Consider the following 20,526-nt stretch of genomic DNA (forward strand, 5'->3'; position numbering starts at 1 on the left):
CTGCTGGTGTGATCAGTATTCTCCATATTCACCCAATCTTAAAGCTATGAGTAGTTGGTGGTCTAAAGCCTTGTATTTTGGGGGTGTTCACGCATGTCTGGAGTCAAGCAAAGTAGAAGTGGTTATCTGGCTTGGACAAGCATCATTCCTTCCATTCATCCATTTGCAACAATAAGTTGAATTTATATGTTCCCAGGCATCTCTGAGCTACAACCTAGGAGAGTTCTCTTGGGTAATAACAGGCCTCTAGAGGAAACCCTAGCGTAGTAATGGGCAAGAGATCGAAGTTTTTTGATGGCTAAAACGTGAGATAAGTGATGCTGTTAAAATTGGAAACTAGGGCCAAACTCCATGTGGGTCATCTTATTAATGGAAGCTGATATTTTTCTTGGATCCCTGTCATCGAGAGGTGTAGGATTGATTTAAAGATCATCCGATTCCGATAAGTATTAATGGAGATATGAATTTATTTGTGTTATGGGACAATTCGTCAAGGTCGGCCAACAACCAAATAAACCCCACTTGTGCTCAATGTTTTAGTATAATTAGAGGTGGCCTTTAAGTCATTTCAACACACTTGGGATCTCTTCCTCTCTACTTGTCTTTGGGTTTTTGTAGGAGGAGAGATCCTAAGGGATAACGCTGCCCTAATCCAGAGAGCAGAAGCTGGAACTGTCGGGAAAAGTTGGAATTGCTAGAATTGTCGGGAAAAGCCGGGAAAAGTCGGAATTGCCGAGAACTACCGGGAAAAGTCGGAACTGCCGGGAAAAGCTGAAACTATCAGAACTGCCAAGAAACGCTGGAACTACCAGAATTGCCGGGAATAGCCGGAATTGTCGGAATTGCCAGAACTACAGGGAAAAGCCGGAACTGCTAGGAAAAGCTGAAACTGTCGGAACTGTTGGGAACTGCAGGGAAAAGCCAAAATTGCTGGAACTGCCGGGAATTTCCAGAACCGCCGGGAATAGCCGGAATTGCTGGAACTGCCGGGAATAGCCGGAATTGCTGGAACTGCTTGGAATAGTCGGAACTGCCGGGAATAGTTAGAACTGCCGGAACAGCTAGGAAAGTTGACGCAGAGGGTAGAAGCCGGAACTACTGGGAACTGCCTAACTAGCGTGCAACAACAAGCATGCAAAGGACAACAAGCAAGCTAGGGACAACAAGCAAGCAAGATGCAGCCAACAGATAGGTTAGTATGGCAACATGGTGCAACAATGGCATGCAGTACAGTGATGGGTACAGTCATGATTGATGAAGCATGATGAGATGTAGCATAGTGATGATGGGTGTAGCATGGTGTAGCACGGTGAGGTGCAACATGATAATGAAATGCAACACAACGATAGGTGAAGGAGTCACCTTGGAGAATCAGTTGAAGCAGCATGTCTTCAACTGATCTCATGTATCATCTTCTTAGAGATGATCTATACTCTTATCTAGATAAGTCAAAGTGTTGACTTCCATTGTGAACGTACTATCTCTCTCTCTCTCTGTTGAATTATTGAAGAACATATAAGAAGAATTGATCAAGGGTTTCCCCACATTGGGGTTTGTCCCTGGCTAGCGCCACATTTTGCGTCCTCTTGTCTTGGCTTGTCTTCTGCGATTTATGTTTATGTTCTATCTGCAGTTTACTATAATGCTGATGTGATTGCTAATCTAGAAAAGATATCGGGCTAATTGTGAAAATTGAAATAAATATGCTCTAAGCTTACCTAAATTAACAGATGCCCTAGATGACCTATGGAGGCTAGTCCTAGAGAGAGAAGGGGAGGTGAGAAAAAATATACATTTGAAGTGACCACCTATGGAAGGACCAATGCCTTATCCTTTGGGAGAGATGGAGTCAGGGGAATTTATGGTTTGGAAGATGTTTACCCAATCAAGGAGGTCATCAAGCAGCTTCCCACGACATTAGGGCATGAGAGCAACTACTTGAGATCTTTATACTTCGATATGCAATAATTAACAACTTATCAAGATGTATGTTGACAAAATAATCTCTAGGAACATTCATCCATTCATGCATGGCCCATGCAATGATGAAATGCTATAAAAGATCAAAATTTCCACAATTTTGCATAAGAAAGTAGTAAATTTCAGACTTTTATAGCGAAAATCCCAACAACATTCATGTGACAAAGTAAATAACAAGAATTAGCATGAAAAGATTACTTACATGTGCAAATGAGTATATCCAATCATCATATTATGCCAATAATGAAGCTCCAAGACAAGAGAAAGATATCCAAACATCAAAATTCATCCGTAACATCGAAATTTGTCCTTCAAAAGGGTCTAAGTGATGATGATGAAAATGAATCACCTCACTTGTATTTATACAATCACTAATAAGTTTTATTTCCCTGTTATGGGCTAATTGAGCCCCAAATAATAAAATAACGTGCTACAATAACATTCCTTGGTGACAAGCCTTTTAAGATAGCTCAATAACATAAGAATAAGTCTCTCAAGAAGGCAAGATGATCAATATAGTGAGTTGTTGGGCCTTTGAGGAGGCCTAATGAAGTCCAAAGGGTGCCATGATGTGAAACGAGACTCCCAACATAGTGGACAAGGGGTTGGCCCCTTGTTTTTCAAGCAAGAACTTGTGGTGCTCCCAAGTGGGTGCGGGGGCACAAGGACATCCTCATGGGTTTCCAAGTGGATCGAAAAATGCCTGTAGACCATCTGTAAGGGCTAGGATGATGATGTAAGCCCTCCCTCTGCAGCTGGATATATCCTTTAGGCCCTGGAACATCTGCCAAGTATATGGTGCAAGTGTGGAGCCGGTTGGGCGTGGTGAGCCAGGTGCATTATCCTCATCCAAAAGGTGGAACATGAGCAATCAATGAGTGGTACTGGGGATCCATGAAGTACTCTCTACTATGGTGGAGGCCCATGGCTCTCAACGCTCACCCTACAAGTGCCAACATTGCCCTCTGGCTTAGTCACCAGGTTCGAATTCGAATTCGAGTTCGAGGACCTTGAAATTCGAATAAAGTTCGGCAACTCAAATTTTGTCGATAAAATTCGACATAAAATTCGACATATAGAAATTCGAAAAAAAAAATGTATATTAAAGATAGAGGGCTTCTTATCTCGAAGGCCGACACTACAATAGCTAGAAGGTTGACACTTCAATACACATCTAATGCTAACACTTCAATACCTAGCAGGTTGACACTTCAATACACATAACCTGACACTTCAATACAATTCTCCTTTATGTGGCATGGCCTCCACAAATTTCCCCTTGCAACTTAAACCACTTGTCGAAGCAGATGCAACTTTCCCATTTCATTCAACCACATTGCTTCCTTGAAACAGTTAGTTGAGTGATGAATCTCAGGGTGGTCGAACTTTCCCCTTTCATTCAACCACACTGCTAGCTTGAAACAGTTAATTGAGTGATGAATCGGGGGGTGGTCAAACTTTCCCCTTTCATTCAATTACACTGTTTCCTTGAAACAGTTACTTGAGTGATGACTCAGAGGGTGGTCGACAAGAATTAGTGAAGGGAAAAGTTACAGAATTCCTTTGTCCACTGCCATCTTTAATTCTGGAGTACACAAGCGACTTCCATTGAGCTCATTTATCACCCAACTCTGGCATAACTATAACAGGTTATTATTGCAATATTCGTCCACCCTTATTTAGATTTGAAGTTGTTAATACATATATAATATTTCACTCGAACTAAATGACTAACCACCCTTTACAAAGAATTGGGGTGTGATGCATTTCGAGAGGTCATTGACTCAACCTGTTGGAGGATTTTCTTCATATGTAGATGAAGTGACTCGACCTTATAAATTCTTACCCCAACTAATTTATCTAACCCGAAGTTGTTGTATCATGAATTTGTGTCATGAAGTTGCCTTATCCCGAAGCTTTCTTATCAAGTGACTTTATAATATACCCAGCATATTATCAAGTTGTCTTTTAGCCAACATAGCTTTGTCTGGCCTCTCGTGGTCAAATACGCACCTATGGAAAATTCCTTATACTCTCATCTCTGTTTTGGATAGAACACTCGCAGTGGCTACAGATATTCTCATTTTTTGCTACAAGACTACTTGCATTGGCTATAGAACTACTCACGTCCACTACAAGTCTATAATATGCTTATACTTTCGCTATACAAATGATCTCACATTGACATAATTGTACTCACGTCTCTGCCATGAACAGTCGTGCATCTCTATAATAGATATGGTCACGCATTGATATGTTTTACATTATGATGTGGTTGGCATTGATACACAGTATATTGCATCATTCCTCTGCAATTAGAGTGTGTGGCATCATGTCTATATGACAGAGCATCGTGTATATATAACAAAATGTATGGCATGAGATGCATCGCATAATTACATAGTTATATGGCGTAATATGTATGGCATCGACATAGTTGTATGGTATTATCCTTTGTGATATGAATGGAATGATCCCCTGCGGCGGCAATGAAACCCTAGCCCGAGCCGTCAAGGTGTCGACGCGTCGTGTTACAGACTTACAGTGTAGTCTCTCTGTCTCTGTCGTGCGGCGGCAATGAAAACAACAATAAAACCTAATCTAAAGCCTAAAACAGCAATTTACCAACACGCATGCCCGAAAAACGAATTTGAACGCATTAAAACGAATTTAATCGATTTTAATGTCGAATTTATTCGACAAAAATTCGAATACGCATTCAAATTCGAATACGCCATTAAATACGCCGAATTGAAACGAATAAATTCGACTGTCCATTAAATACGCCGAATTTCGAATTTTTTTGATTAAATTCGCCGAATGCGGTGACTAAGCCCTCTGGACCCTGTACAAGGAGACCAAGCCCCAAATGGAGACCCACCTACAATCCTGCGTAAGATCCAATGCGTCCCCTTGCCCTCCAATACAACAAATCATTAGAATAATCAAGTAAAAGAGCTTACAAATCATGGAATCAATGGGTCACTTCATGGTGGCATGCCCTTCCATAGTTGGCTTTGGCATGTACAAGTGTCTCCAAGCTCAATAAGGGGGTTAACCATGGATCCTATTAGGTGGTTTCATCCTTTAAAAGGGGTGACATGTCCATGTTACATCCTTCAAGTGGCAGGTTGCAAATGATAAAGTGATGGAACATAGTGGGGATCAGGGGAATCATCTAGATCATATGTTATGGTACAAGGGTAGCTATAATAAGGAAGCCCACGCTTGAGTATATGAGTGTAGGAGGGAGCAAATCGTGGTACATGAGTTGATGGTACACGGGGTCGAATCTCAGGTGAACAGGTCGGGCTGGCGTAGCGGTGATGGACATAATCGTTGCTGGAGGAAATTGGCCTGACATTTCGTAGCTATTACATGTTGAGTCAGGCAGTTGATAACTAAGCCTCTAGCCAAATAGGGGAATTGACCACAAACTAGCTAGGTGCAAGGATCATGGAGGAAGAGTAGTCGGATGGAGTAGTGGACCACGGGATAGGGGTGCTGCATAACCACCATGATAACTGAGGTTGAAGGGTCATGGTGTGAAATTTCCTTAATTGCAGCGACTGAAATTTAATCTTCTATATTTTGCAGATTGTTTGCCTTCATAAATTAATTACAACAAATAACGATTAAATCACAACTGCAATTTTCAGAAATAAAAATAGGAACTGAGAAATAATGCACGCACACACAATAATTGACACCAATATTTTTGGACAAATTGTCCCTGGAAAAACCCCAGTGTGGGGAAAACTAATTTTGCAGATGAGGGTTTTATTATTAATCTTTAGCAAAAATTGAGAATTACAATTTGCTTGCCTTTCACTGGAAAAGCTACGACAAATATTTTTCTCTTCACCAAATCGATCTGGAAACCACAAATTCTCCCTCTACAAGACAAATCAACCCTTTCTAGCAATTCACTTGGCTATCCTGCAAATCACACTTCTTGTAATTACGAAAATCTGCCCTTTCTTGTAATCCGCCTACAGGAATTCACACCTCTCACAATCACACAAATTTCTTGCAATTCTCTCTTGCAACTAGAAATTCGATCTTGGCTATTCGCACTGCCTCTGCAAATGTGCTCTGGCAATTGACACTGTTAAACTCGAACTGTCTTTTGCTGATGAAATCGACCTCCTTCCTTCTACTGGAAACTAAAAATCACTGAGAAAATCCTCCAAAAATTTTCTCCCTAATTTTCTCTGCTGAAACCCTATTATGAGTGTCTCCCTCATTCAAACTGCGCCCTTGCTATCTCTGCAACTGGGTGATTTGAACTCCTTGTGACGATGCCTCCAATTGACCCATCAATTTTCTCTTATAATCTCTCGTTGACAAGTCAACAACCACAATCGATGGCTAAGATCATCTTGACCCCATCAAGTGACTTTTTCAGAAATCTCTAGAGCAAAATTGTTTTACCTCAATTAATTTGATTTAATTAAGCAATTTCCCCAAGTTAGACTTAGGAAAATATTTAATAATTCGCTAATTAATCTAATTAAGGCAATTTCCTTGGAAACTTTTTCTAGGCCTTGAGATAATTATCCTCCTGTGATCCTTAGCCTCGTAGACACCAATAGAGACTAGAACACTTTTTTGAGCTACAAGAAAAACTAACATACGGTGCAACTAGGCGAGAAGCCTTTTGTATTGGTGTCCATAGGAGTCGAGCTGAGTGGGAGCCCGAGGACATTGAGAGGAAAACATTAACGACGACAACCTGTGCAGAGGTGTGGAGCAGCTGCAAAAAATGAGTAGACCCACGCGTGGGTACGGGCTCGACTGGAATTCTAGAGCTAATAAGTTGCAGAGAGAGAACTGAGTGTGCAACAAAGTTGGTCAAGGAGTTAAGAAAGCTGCGCGGTGGAAAAGGCTGAGTCACTGATAATGACATTGTGTGTAAGACCAGCGTGGATTGGAGTCAGGCCAACAAGACCATCGTGACAAGGTGGGACGAGGTAGGAAATTGCAACCTGTTGAAAGAGGAGATCGTTCTATTGTTTGAGGAGCAGGAGTTGTGGGACATTGTGGAAAACACTGCCCCAATTTTTGTAGATCTTACTCATTTGGATGAGCTTAATAAGAATAATGTGAAGGCCAGGACAATAATCTTGGATTCCGCTAAAGACCATATTATACCCTATGGATGGGGAAGAAGATTGCCTTTGAGATGTGGGCATCCTTAACCAAGTTATCCCAGAGTACAAACCAAAACAAGAAGATGGTGTTGAAGGAGAAACTGAGAAACGCCAAGATGTTTGAAACTGAGTCACTGACACAATTACATCATACCTAACCAGGATCACTTAGATTAGAGATGACTTGGCAGCAGTGGGGGAAACTACTGATAGTGAAGAGTTGGTCAGGTCAGCCTTGAGTGGCTTCCCTCTGAAATGGGATGTCTTTGTTGATGTGATTGTCATATGGGAAAATTTGCTTAGTTGGGATAGATTTTGGGATGATTTCGTATAGGAAGAGACAAGGAGACGTTCCAAAACTGGAAGCCAACATTATGGTGGGGATAATGAGGAGAATTTGCTGTTGACGTAAAGGGCAAAAGTAAAGTAAAGGGAAGTGGGGAATTTGCTTCCGTGAAGGACATGAGCAAAGTAAAGTGCTTTGCATGTCACAAGACTGATCACTATGCACGCTAGTATCCATACAAGAAGAAGAAGAAGAAAGAGGATCAGGTGGATGCATCAACATCAATTGAGATTGATGAATTTATAGAGAAATTTGAGAAATAATTCTCTTGTTGCCTGTACTTTAGATAGTAGTATTATTGTGTATGAGGATAGTGGGTTATGGCTACAGGACAGTAGAGTGTCCATTCACATGACGGGGATGAGGGTAGTGTTTTGTAGTGTTATAGAGACATACTCAGATTGCCATGTGAGTTGTGGAGCTAGCACCACACATGCAATGAAGGGGGTTAGATGTGTCAGATTCTAGCTAGAATCAGGAGGATTTTTGGAGTTGATAGGGATGTTATTTGTTCCAGGGTTGATGGTACACATGCTCTTAGTATTAGCCTTGGAGGATGCTGGATATAGAATTTTGTTCCGAGATGGATAGGTGCTTCTATATTCAAAGGGAGCGACTTTGGATGCAACTGTAGTGCTTGGCATCAAACATGGGTAGTCATACAGATTGCTGGGACAACCTGTGGGTATATCCAAGGGGATCTTGGATACAGGATTAGTGTTAGTTGCTGCGAGAGCGCAGGTGGCGAGGAAGAGTGATTCTTCAAGTTTTTTTGTTAGGAGCCACAACTAGTATGCTATAACATTGTTGGACGCTCAGGACCAGGATCCTAGGAGCATGGTTGGAAGGAACGAGTCTTCAGATCAGATTTCGAAGCAAGTATTAGGGAAGTCTTCTGTTTCATAGGGAGCAGCTACAACGACAGGTAATGTGGTGGTGTTAGAGATAGATCCAAGGTGGAGAAAGTTCTTCCAGAGGTACCTCCCTTGCTAAGAGGGAGTGTTGATTTTTGTAGCTCGAAAGGTACTTCTAGCCTTGTGTCTTGACTAGAAGGACCTTGATTTGCCTCTTTAAGAGTTTGCATGTGACATGCCGAGTGTGCAAGTGAGTTGCACGCATGCGGATGTGTTGCATGTGACATGCATGAGATGTGCATGTAAAGCAAGTTGATGACTTGTACTTGAGTTAAGGTAAAGAAAGCTAAAGGTAAGAATGTTAACTAAAGTTAAGTCACTTATTTTTAGTTAACTTGACGCGTTAATTTTGGTCGTCAATCTTAGCTTAGGAAAGTTATAAATTGAGCCTAAGTGTTGAGGCTAAGACACAATGTCAACACATAATTGCGAGAGGCTTCTTAATGTGCGTGTGCTTCTCAGTGAGAAAGTGTAAAGAGGTTGGTGAGCAGTTTTGTATTTTCTCAGTTGAGCCATTATCCCAATACGAGAGCCCAAGTAAGTTTCGTGATTAATGTATAAATGAAGAACTATTGATTGGGCAAAAATATGTTTTTGTGTATGTGATTCAAATAGAGTAATTTTGCTTCTGTTAAATATTTTTGGTTAGGAACATAGCCATATATTCGTTTAGTTAATAATTGTTGGGAACTGAATATTGGGTGCTGGGTTCGGGAAATTCTAACAATAAAAACACCATAATTGTCCTTCTTACCCAACAAAGGTGCCATTAGAAATCACAAAGCTGGTTACAGGACATTGATTTAGTGGTTAAATGCATTTCTCAAAAGGAATTGGTTATAGGAATACAATAGTGGCATACTGACCTTGGACAGTATGAAGAAAACAAAGAACAAATCCTAGCAAGTGGGTCCTCTCTCTCGTTCAAACTTTCTTCTCTTTTAAATCAATTAGATTGAACACCACGAGACAATCATGGTAGTAATCTTGAACTTCATAAATGATTTGCAACATGGCAGTGTGAGAACCTCTCATGTAATCAACTTACTATAGACATGGCTATACCAAACCTATTGTAGTGAACAACATAACATGAAGAAAAAAAGAACAAATACCGGCAAGTTAGTCCTCTCTCCCTTTTAAGATTTAGTCTCAATCAAATCCCTTAGACTGAACACCATGCAATAGTCATGGCAAGAACCTTGAACTTCATAAATGATTTGCAATAGGACCATGTGAGAACCTCTGATGTAATCAACCTACCATAGACACAGGTATGTCAAACCTGACTTGTGACAATATTACATATGTGAAAGGTACCCAATAAAACTTGTGTAACCCCAACTGTCCACTATGACCATCTGACCAACCTCTTAATTAGTTGAAGTTGTAACTAATACTTCCTCCTTTACCGCACATATGGTTAGGTCATACTATAAGATGACCTAGCTCTTTTACTTGTAGTACTAGTAGTACCAACATTCTAGATTTAAATGATTCTATGATTCTAGAATCTACGATGTTATATATGAATAAGAAATCTGAATCATGATGTTATGACTTGTTTTTATTTTTCAATTCATGTTTGTCATTTGAGATTTCATGTTTTTAAATATAATATATTTATTAAGCAATTAGGGTTAGGGGTTTGATCCCTTGATTCCTAATTTTGGGATGAGCGCCCCACCCACAATGGATTCTTCTGCAAATTCCAATCATACTCATAGTTTGTCTAACTTTGTTGAAAAATAAAATTTTCCTACAAAATGGTATTGGCTCTTCACTTGTTGTGTCATTTTATTCAGGGACATGTATAAGTTTTTACGGAAACATGATTTACCATCGCCATTATTTTGGTTTCAGAGGTCAAAAATAGTAGTGATTGCCCCAAGAGGCGCTCTCTAGTCCACTATGGTAGAGATGTAATGACCTGTCCAGTCCTGTCTTGTTTAACAATTTGACTCGGTCAAATTACAATTACATAAAGACAAAATTAAAATAAAAAAAAAAAAAAAAAAAAAAAAAAAAAAAAAAAATAAAATAAAATAATAATTAAAGTAAAATAATTAATTTAGCGTTGGTAGCTTTTAGACTCTAGATTTTGAATATAATATTTTTATTTTAAAATATAATATAATATTTTTGATTGTTTTAATAAAATTACTTAGTTTTTATTGGGCCGAGAGGTGCTCTCTAGCCCAGTATGCTAGAGATGTGTAACATAACGTAATGTAATATCAACATTTTGTCTCGGTAAAAATAAAATTAAAATATGGTATAGATGTGTAACTGAATGTAATGTAAACATTTTAACTCGGTGAAAATAAAATAAAAAATAACAAAATAAAAATAACCCCATAAAAATTAAATAATAAAAAAATAAAAATGACCCATGGTTTGACCCATTGTATTCATGTGGATTATAACTTATTTAAGGTGGAAATTAAACTAGCCTAGCCTAAATCCATCTTAGTTTGATGTTATATTTAGATACATAATTACCTGTAGAAAATGATGGCGATGAATCTATGTAGCCTGTAAAGGTAAAACGTTTTTATGGATATGTTCACACTGGTCATTTGTATGGATCTGTTCGGTGGCCCTTTTTTGTATGTTTTGTTTCCATCGTTGAATGGATGAATACATAATGTGTATATATAGGTAGGAGCTTCTTTATTCTAATGGATACTTTGATAATCACTTTAATGTAATAGCTGTAATATATTCTGTTAATTAATGTGTAATAATGTGCTATAGAAATTGTTATATAAAAATGAATTATTATGTAAACTATTAGTTTAATTAGGGTATAGGGCATGATCAAAGATCATGCCCATACACCAAGAGGCATGTAGGGCTGTATTTAAGCTCGGGCCTCTCACTCTGTAAAGCATCAATTCATTCATTATTAATAATATATATATCTGTTATGATAACTGCTGAGTTTGTCTCTTTCACGTGGTACTAGAGCCACCACTGTGCTGCGTCCATCCACTGCTTGAACTATCGCGCCATTCTTCCGCCCTCACCCATCCCTATCTCCACCGTCAGCCATTTTTTTTCCTCCCACCAATCGCTTGATCCCCTATTGCAATCTGTTTCTCCGCCTCTGAGCTGCATTACCCCAACATTTCGCTGTTCTGCCCCGACCACTGTCGTCCGTCAATCCACTTCACTCGTTATTCCTCCAGTTCCGCGACATATCCTTCCGCCGTCACCTCTGTTCCGTCATGACAAACAATCCAGTTCTTTGTCCTCGTTGTTTCGTCTGGCCCATCACCGCTGCTCCTCCTTATCTCGTTCCAACAACCTCTAATCCCTCCCCATCGCCGCCGCTCCTCAACCGTCCCAACAACCGCCGATTCATTCTTCCAATAAAACATTATTGTGAATTAGATTATTAATTGCGCTATAGTATTTAATATTATAACTATATAGTAGACCATACATTAATACTCATTAATATAGATTATATATATATTATTTGATATGGCTAAAACAGACAAGCTAGAACTTCTCAAACATATGGAGAGCGGTTCTGAATTCATTGCCACTTATTCGTGACGGCCTTACGTGGAGAATATCTGACGGGACATCTGTCCGTATAGGCCTTGACCCTTGGATAGGATGTGGGAATGCACACTTACTCCCTGAAGGATTACTCTAGAACCTAACTGAGAAAGGCATCACACGCATCTGCCACATTATGGACCAGGAGAGATCAACCTTCCTGCACCAAGCGTGGAAGTCTGCCCACAGCCTGCTCTTACCTCTTCATTGGCACCAACCTTGGAGAGCATACACATCGGCCCTCACTGAGTCTCACATCCGTATACTGGAAGGGGAGGATGAGATTACATGGGCTATCGCAAAAAATGGCTGGTACTCTCCAAAAGAGGGGTATCTACATCTTGCCAATAGACACAAGCCACTACACATCGATATATGGTGGAAAGGAATGTGGAAGCTCAAAGCCCCCCCTTGAACAAGATTACTCATGTGGTCCATCCTGAAGAACAAGGTCCTGACTGGAGAAAACCTTATCAAAAGAGGGCTTTATGGGCCCTATTGGTGCTGCCTATGTAAGGACAACACTGAAACCGTGGATCACCTGTTCCTCTCGTGTCCCATCACCACCGACCTTTGGAACTCCACTCTCTCGCACATCCCTTCAACCTCCACCTGGAGAGGATAGACCACAAAGGAGGTATGGGCTAACTGGTGGACATTTGCATCTCCGCAGAAAGCTAGGAACCTCCCCCTCCTCATTAGCTGGGAAATTTGGATAGCCAGGAACTATATCATTTTTCAGGACTCTGCCCCTCATTGGCCAACCATCATAGCCAGAATCCTCGCCGACTACAACATTATACCTGAGGATGATGCTAACTCTCCACCCAAAAATATCATCCCTGAGACCATTGATCACTCACAACCGTGGGCATATTTTGACGGATCGACACAAGAGACAAGATGTGGGGGAGGGGCTGCTCTATATTTAACAAATTCCCATTACTACCATATACAAATGGGACTTGGAGATGGCACTAACAACTATGCAGAACTCATCACAACAAAAATTCTCATTCAATTTGTAATTGAAAAAAACTGTCGAAATCTTCAAGTTTTTGGTGACTCAAAAATTGTTTGCAATTGGATAAACAAATCTACAACATGTCATGCTTACACATTGCGGCACATATTGGATGAGGTACATAGATACATAACTTTTTTTGACAGTTTTGCATGTCACCATATCTACAGGGAACGGAACACACTCGCTGACAAACTTTCCAAAGAGGCAGCGATCCGGTCACGCAACCTCTGAATGATTCAGGAGTAGCGAGAAGGGGATCACTACCAGTACTACCATCGCCCATACATGGAACATGCAACACAGGCTCAACAGGAGCTTGATATCATCTGATATGCGACTTGTTATTTATGTTTATATTTATCTAGCTTATACATAAACAATTCATGTTACAGGAATACTCTCTGCGTAGAGTAAACAAAATTTTGAGTTTTTAACATCACTTTTTCAAGGAATTGTCTCCTTGCGTGGAGAGCATATCTGCGTTTATTTTTTTGACAGGTACACAACCATTTAAATCATGCATATGCACATAACATCTACAACATGTAATTTTCCTTATATTAATGAAAATTATGATTTTTCCAAGTGGAAAAAATATTATATTTGATATATATGATTAATATTACAAAATAAAAATAATTATTTAATTAAAAAAATTAGGATCAAGGTAAGAAAAAGGGTTAATTTGCATAAATATACTCCACCTCAGACCCGCTCAATGGCTTCATCAATGTCAATGGCCGATTTTAAGAGACTAGTAGACCTTGAGACTAAGGTGACTGGACAAGGCGATAAAAGCGAGGAGCTCCAGAACACAACAAAGGGAATAAAGAGCCATCTTGAGGAGAACAAGAATGAATTTAAAAAGGATCAAGTAGATCTTTCAGTTATGGTGGATCAAGCTATGTATGGTGATGTTGGGTTGAATTTGTACTTGCTTGAAGATTACACCCGATCAAATACTCCAGAGTAATGAGGCTACTCAACATCTCAATTCTTCAATTTTGTCAAAATCATCAAACGCACATGAGAAACCTGAGTCTCCAAAGACATCTTCCACACCTAATCAAGAAAATAGTAACATGAATTTTCAAAATAGGCAACACTGGAATACATACACCAATATGATGTTTTCAAATCAATACCCCTTTTTTCGCTTCGCCGATAGCGACATATCAACGAAGAGAAAAAATTGAGCTATCCAAATTTGACAATAACGAAAAATGCAGTGTTGCTTGGCTCAATAAAGCAGAAGAATATTTCGAGATTTATGATATTGACAATGATGACGAAAATATCAGCCATGCCCTATGGAAATGGAAGGCGAAGGATATAATTGGCATATGTGGTGGAAGAAGACGACACTTGCTATCAGTTGGAGGAAATTTAAGGATGCGTTCTTTAAAAGGTTCCAAGGTGTCAAGGAAGAAGAGTTCTTCTCAACACTCACCAGATTGCGACAAAAAGGAGATGTGGATGAATACACTCGAGAATGGGAGACTTTAGCAACACGAGTACCTAGATTATCAGAAACTTGTCTCATTTAATCATGTACACCTCGAGACTTAAACCCCATCTACAAGTAGAACTTGAGCTTCATGACATTACATCGATAGAAGTAGCAAGACAAAAAGAAAAATTTGTTGAAAAGAAATTGAAATGATGTTGCGGTCAAAGGCTAAAAGAGTATATTCCAACATTGATCACACAAAATATGTTCCACCACATCTTTGTGAAGGAGAAAAAACTAACGTGGAAATGTAGAGGATGAAAGAGGGCAAGTGCAAACGTTGTGGTGAAAAATGGGACCCTAAACATAGGTGTGCTAAAGGAAAAGAGACCAAAAACCTGTATAAATGCGAAGGAACTAATGATTTAGACAGTGATGAATCAAACGTAGAAGAAATAGAAGATTCCCCAAAATTCTCTCCAGAACTAGATGACCAGAGCATTCCGCAAGTACCATTATCGGCCATGACAGGTATATCACAACCCAAAACATTAAAAATAAAAGGTTATATCAAGAAGCACAATGTAATGGTTCTGATCGATACTAGTAGCACCCACAATTTTTTTGACTCAACCATGGCAAAGAGACTCAATATTTTCTCGTTTCCCATGCCCAACATCAAGGTTACGGTAGTCGACGGTAAGAAAATTGAAAAGGTAGGGAAATGCCATAAAGTCAAATTGCAGATTCAAGACTTTAATTTAGAATCTCCGTTCTACATGGTACCATTAGGAGGAGTGGATGTGGTCTTATGTATCCAATGGCTACAAACCCTTGATATTTATAAAAAATAAATGGTAAGGGCAGTAATACAAATTATATGGGTTCCAACCACCTGAGAACCAAATTGTATCATCATCCCAGATGATGAAAATGATTCGGAAGGGAGCGCCAACTTATGTAGTACAATGTCATCAATTAGAAATGTCAACTTCGAATCTAGTCAACGAAGAAGAACCAGAAGTCCAAGAGCTAATTCAAAAGCACGAAAAAGTTTTATAAGACCTTCCAATGAAGATGCCGCCTAAAAGAGATATCAAGCATACAATAGAGGTCAAAGCAAGATCAAACCCCATCAACATCAAATCGTATCGATATCCACATCATCAAAAAACTGAAATTGAGAGATTAGTCCAAGATCTTTTAAAATGTGGCATCATCACGAAAATTAAAAGTCTGTATGTTGCCCCAGTTGTATTAGTTTGGAAGAAAGATGGATCATTCAAATTATGCGTCGATTATCGAGGACTAAACAAAATAACAATTAAAAATAAGTTTCTAATTCCTTTTATCGATGAAATGTTGGATGAACTACATGGCGCTAAATATTTCTCAAAATTGGACCTAAGGTCAGGATATTACCAAATCAGAATAAGATTGGAAGATGTAGCAAAAACTGCATTCTGAACACATGAAGGTCATTACGAGTTTAAAGTAATGCCTTTTGGTTTAACCAATGCACCAACAACATTCCCAGCTACTATGAACGTGTTATTTTGTCCATATCTAAGGAAGTTTGTGTTAGTGTTCTTTGATGACATTTTAATTTATAGTAAAACTTGGAAGGAGCACTTACAACATTTGGAGAAAGTTCTTACTGTGTTGGAAGAGCATCAGTTCTATGCCAAGAAGTCAAAATGCACTTTTAGGAAGGAAGAAGTAGAATATCTCAGACATATAATATCCAAGGAAGGAGCAAAAATAGATCCTAACAAGATCAAGGCTATAAGGGAATGGCCCAAACCAATTAATATCTCCAAGCTAAGAGGATTCTTAGGATTAATAGAGTATTAACGAAGATTTATTAAAAACTATGCCCATCTAACCGCACCCCTATCAAACCTTCTAAAGAAGAACTCATTTCGATGGATTGATGAAGCATAAAAGTGTTTTGAAGACTTGAAAGAAGTTATGTTTAATGCCCTTGTATTGGCAACTCCAGACTTCTCAAAATCATTTGTAATTGAATGTGATGCCTCAAGTTTTGGCATAGGAGCAGTGATAATGCAGGATGGCCATATAATCGCGTTTGAAAGCAGGAAACTCAATAAGCACGAACGTCTCAAGTCTACATACAACAAGGAAATGCTTGCTATTATGCACACATTAGCCAAATGGAGACAATATCTCTTGGGAAGTAAGTTCTTAATACGAATAGATCATAATAGTCTTCAACATCTCCTCCAGCAGAAAACGCTATCTACAAAACAACAAAAATGGATAGAAAAAATCACTACCTTTGACATGGATATATTACACAAGAAAGGGAAAGATAATGTAGTAGCTGATGCCTTGTCGAGGAAAGACGAAGAACCATCGTTACTCGCAGTGTCAGTGGTTGTTCCCGAATGGCTTAATGAGATTCGAAGTGAATACGCAAAAGATCCAGAAACAAGTGCTATAATCAATAATCTTCCTCAGAATTCAAAATTTGAATGGAAGAACGATATTCTATGGTACAAGGGAAGAATTTATCTGAATGCAGATTCCAAATTTAAAGCCAAGGTTCTCAAAGAGTCACATGATTCATTGTCAGCTAGACATGTAGGATACTTTAAAACCTACTACAACGCACACCAATCATTCTTTTGGAAGGGAATGAGCAATGATATTAAAAAATATGTAGCCGAATGCGATAAATGCCAGAGGAATAAAAATGAAAATATTATGACACCCGAACTACTTCATCCCTTAAACATTCCGAATCAGAAATGGGAGGAAATATCAATGGAATTTATTGAAGGTTTACCTGTGTCTGATGGTAAGGATAAAATTCTTGTAGTAGTCGACAAACTCACCAAGTATGCTCACTTTATTGCAATGAGGAAATCAGACTTAGCAAAACAAATCGCTGAAACATTTTGCAAAAATGTTTACAAATTACATGGATTTCCCAAGGTTATTGTGAGCGATAGAGATGCCAAATTTAAGGGTAATTTTTGGAAGGAATTCTTCAAACATATAGGAACCTACCTCAACATGAGTTCAACTTACCATCCTCAAACAGATGGCCAAACAGAGGTTGTCAATGAGTGTTTAGAAGCATACTTACGTTGTTATGCCATAGAGAAACAAAATAAGTGGGTTCAGTGGTTACATCTCACTGAATGGTGGTACAATTCCACTTACCGCACATCAACGAAAATGGCTCCTTTTTAAGATTTGTACAGCTACAAATTGCCGAATTGGAAGGACTTTGCTATCATCGAGATAAAGTTGCCAGCTGTTAAAAACCAGTTAGAAGAAACCCAAAAAGTCGTCCAAACTTTGAAAGAAAATCTAAATAAAGCAAGGGCTCATATGAAGCAACAAGTTGACTGAAATAGAACCGAGAGAGAATTTGAAGTTGGAGATTGGGTATTTATCAAACTCTAACCATACAAACAACCGTCCTTAAAACAAAAAGGAAAAAAAAATTGGCACCAAGGTTTATGGACCATATTAGATCAACCAAGTTGCACATTGTTTAAGCCTTCTTGATAAAAGTCACGTTCATAACTTCTTCCATGTATCTTTCCTCAAAAAGGCACTTGGTGAACATCAATTAGCATAGACAACACTTCTGACTTTAGATGACGAAGGAAGGGTTATTCTAGAGCCAAAAGGTATCATATCGAGCAGGGAAAGGATGATGCGATCACGAGTAATCAAAGAATACTTGATTAAGTAGAAGGACTTACCAGAAGAAAAAGCTTATTGGGAGACTGAAGCGTTTCGTCAACAACATCCGTCGTTACGTATGCTTTGAGGACAAAACATCTTTTTGGGAGGAAGGCAATGCTATATAAAAATTAGTTATTCTGTAAACTATTGGTTTAATTAGGGCATAGGATCATGCCCATTCACCAAGAGGCAATTTGGGTTGTATTTAAGTCCGAGCCTCTCACTCCGTAAAGCATCAATTCATTCATTATTAATAATATATATATCTTTTATGATAATTACCGAGTTTCTCTTTCCGAAATAGAGCTATGATGGATCTAGGATTGTAAGTTTAGAAATGAATAAGCTCAACTATGAAAGTGGGTTGGGGTGAGGGGAGAAGGTGGGGGAAATATTAGGTAAAATGTAATTATTACATTTTATCTAATATTTCTGCCTACATTCATCCACTTTTTACTAGGTTGCGAGAAATATTGGGTAAAATATAATACTATAATATTACATTTTACCCAATATTTCCCCTCAATTGGTCCACTTTTTATTGTAATTTTTCTTTATATTTGAAGTTTAAAAGTAAATAAACTCAACAATAAAATTAGCAGGGGTGAGGGGAAATATTGAGTAAAATGTAATATTTAGGCTGGGAGGTGACGAGAAATATTAGGTAAAAGGTAATATCTACATTTTAATTAGTAATTCACCCCACCCCTGGCCACTTTTTATTGGGTGGGAGTGGTAATAAATTTTGGGTAGATTTCCTCTCACTCGGTCCATTTTTTATTAAAAGTTTTCTTTATATTTGAGGTTCATAAGTAAACTTAAATCCTAAATAAACATTTGATCCCAGTATCGTAGAGGCGTTGTAATGTTTAACATTTTGACTTGGTCAAAATAAAATAAAAATAGTAAAAATAATAAAATAAAATAAAATAAAAAACATAAAATTAATAATTATATTTATATTTATAACTATAATTAATAATTAATCCAACCTAGATCCATCTTAACTGCGGATGTACCAAGCGTTGAGAGGGATCACATCTCTTAAGATGCAAACCTCTTTTAAAGTGAAAAGCGATTTCATCGCTCTTGACGCTTGGTAATCCAGAGTTAAGATGGATCTAGGCTGATAGATAACAACTAGGCTCTGTGCATGTCTTTTCTTATTATCATGTAATTTGTACACAGTTAATACCTAATTCACATGACATGAGGACATGGGACATGAAGAACACGAAAATACGATATCTGACATGTAACACGGTGACCCCCAGAACATGACACTGAGGACACGTTAATATTATATATTAAAAAATATAACAAATTACTGAATAACAATTTAAATATATAAAACATTTACATGATGGTAATACGAGTTCAATCCAACAGCTAATGCATATAATAAAAATAGCTTTGAGCGCAATCCATCTCTAAACCAAAAATACATCAAAGGGGCCCTAACTTGCTTGTAGAGTCCCAAAAAAATCTTGCTACAACAAATAACTAGTACTACATATCATCAAAATCATTGCCTATATTGGAATCCTCATCATCAATATCATTGTCTTAGCATTAAAATAAGATACAAAAAGTTTAACATGTCAAGTGAAGATTTTGTTTGAGTGATGGGTACATTTTTCCTGGGGTCATGATAGAGGAGTTCAACAATCATTGCCACCAACATCAAGATATATAAAGAGCTTCGTCCTATTAATTAAATGCTAGTTCCATGCCCCCATACGTGACAGACTCCAAAGGAAATGTTGCAATCCCCCCAATCCTGAAAACCTGAAAACTGATAAGTCTGCTGGATTTTGAGTGGGATCTAAAATTCTACTTTCTCCATATGAAATCCAACGAGGTTGGAAGTTGGAACCATTCTCAAACATCCTAAGTAAATTAATGGTAATGTTAAAAAATTAAGTCCCTTTTATTCTAAGAATTTAACATTACTATTAATCACATAGCATTAATAGGGCCTGGACAATTCCACTTCTAAACACTTGGAATCCCATCTAACATTGCTTAATTGCCGTTAGCTGCACTCCAAGACTTTTGAGAGCTCCAGACCCATTATTGAATTGCATGAGAATGAGGCAATAAATTGATTTTATGATGTTTTTTCACTGGACATGTGTCCAAATTTTGGGACACTAGCAGGGCTTGTGTCTGACACCAGTCAGACTCATGTCCTGCGAACAGTACACAAGTCAAACTCGTGTTGGACATGTGTCATGTATGACACATGAAATACGTGACATGAGGGGGGGGATGCATCACGCGTCATGTTACTTAGGTTAATACCCAATCTGCAGAGCCTACCGAACTTTCATTATATGAAACATGAAGACCTTATGTTTATA

At 38.4% G+C, this 20,526-nt stretch overlaps 1 protein-coding gene across 6 annotated transcripts in view; it reads left to right on the forward strand.

The window, feature by feature from the left end:
* LOC149210822 (putative ADP-ribosylation factor GTPase-activating protein AGD8) overlaps positions 1 to 20,526 on the forward strand; it is a 299,814-nt gene that overhangs the window by 14,418 nt on the left and 264,870 nt on the right. The window lies entirely within an intron of this gene.

This window comes from Pinus tabuliformis, chromosome 1_2, assembly GCF_031772625.1.
Source record: "Pinus tabuliformis cultivar Carrire ecotype Pingquan chromosome 1_2, CPIR1, whole genome shotgun sequence".
NCBI lineage: Eukaryota > Viridiplantae > Streptophyta > Pinopsida > Pinales > Pinaceae > Pinus > Pinus tabuliformis.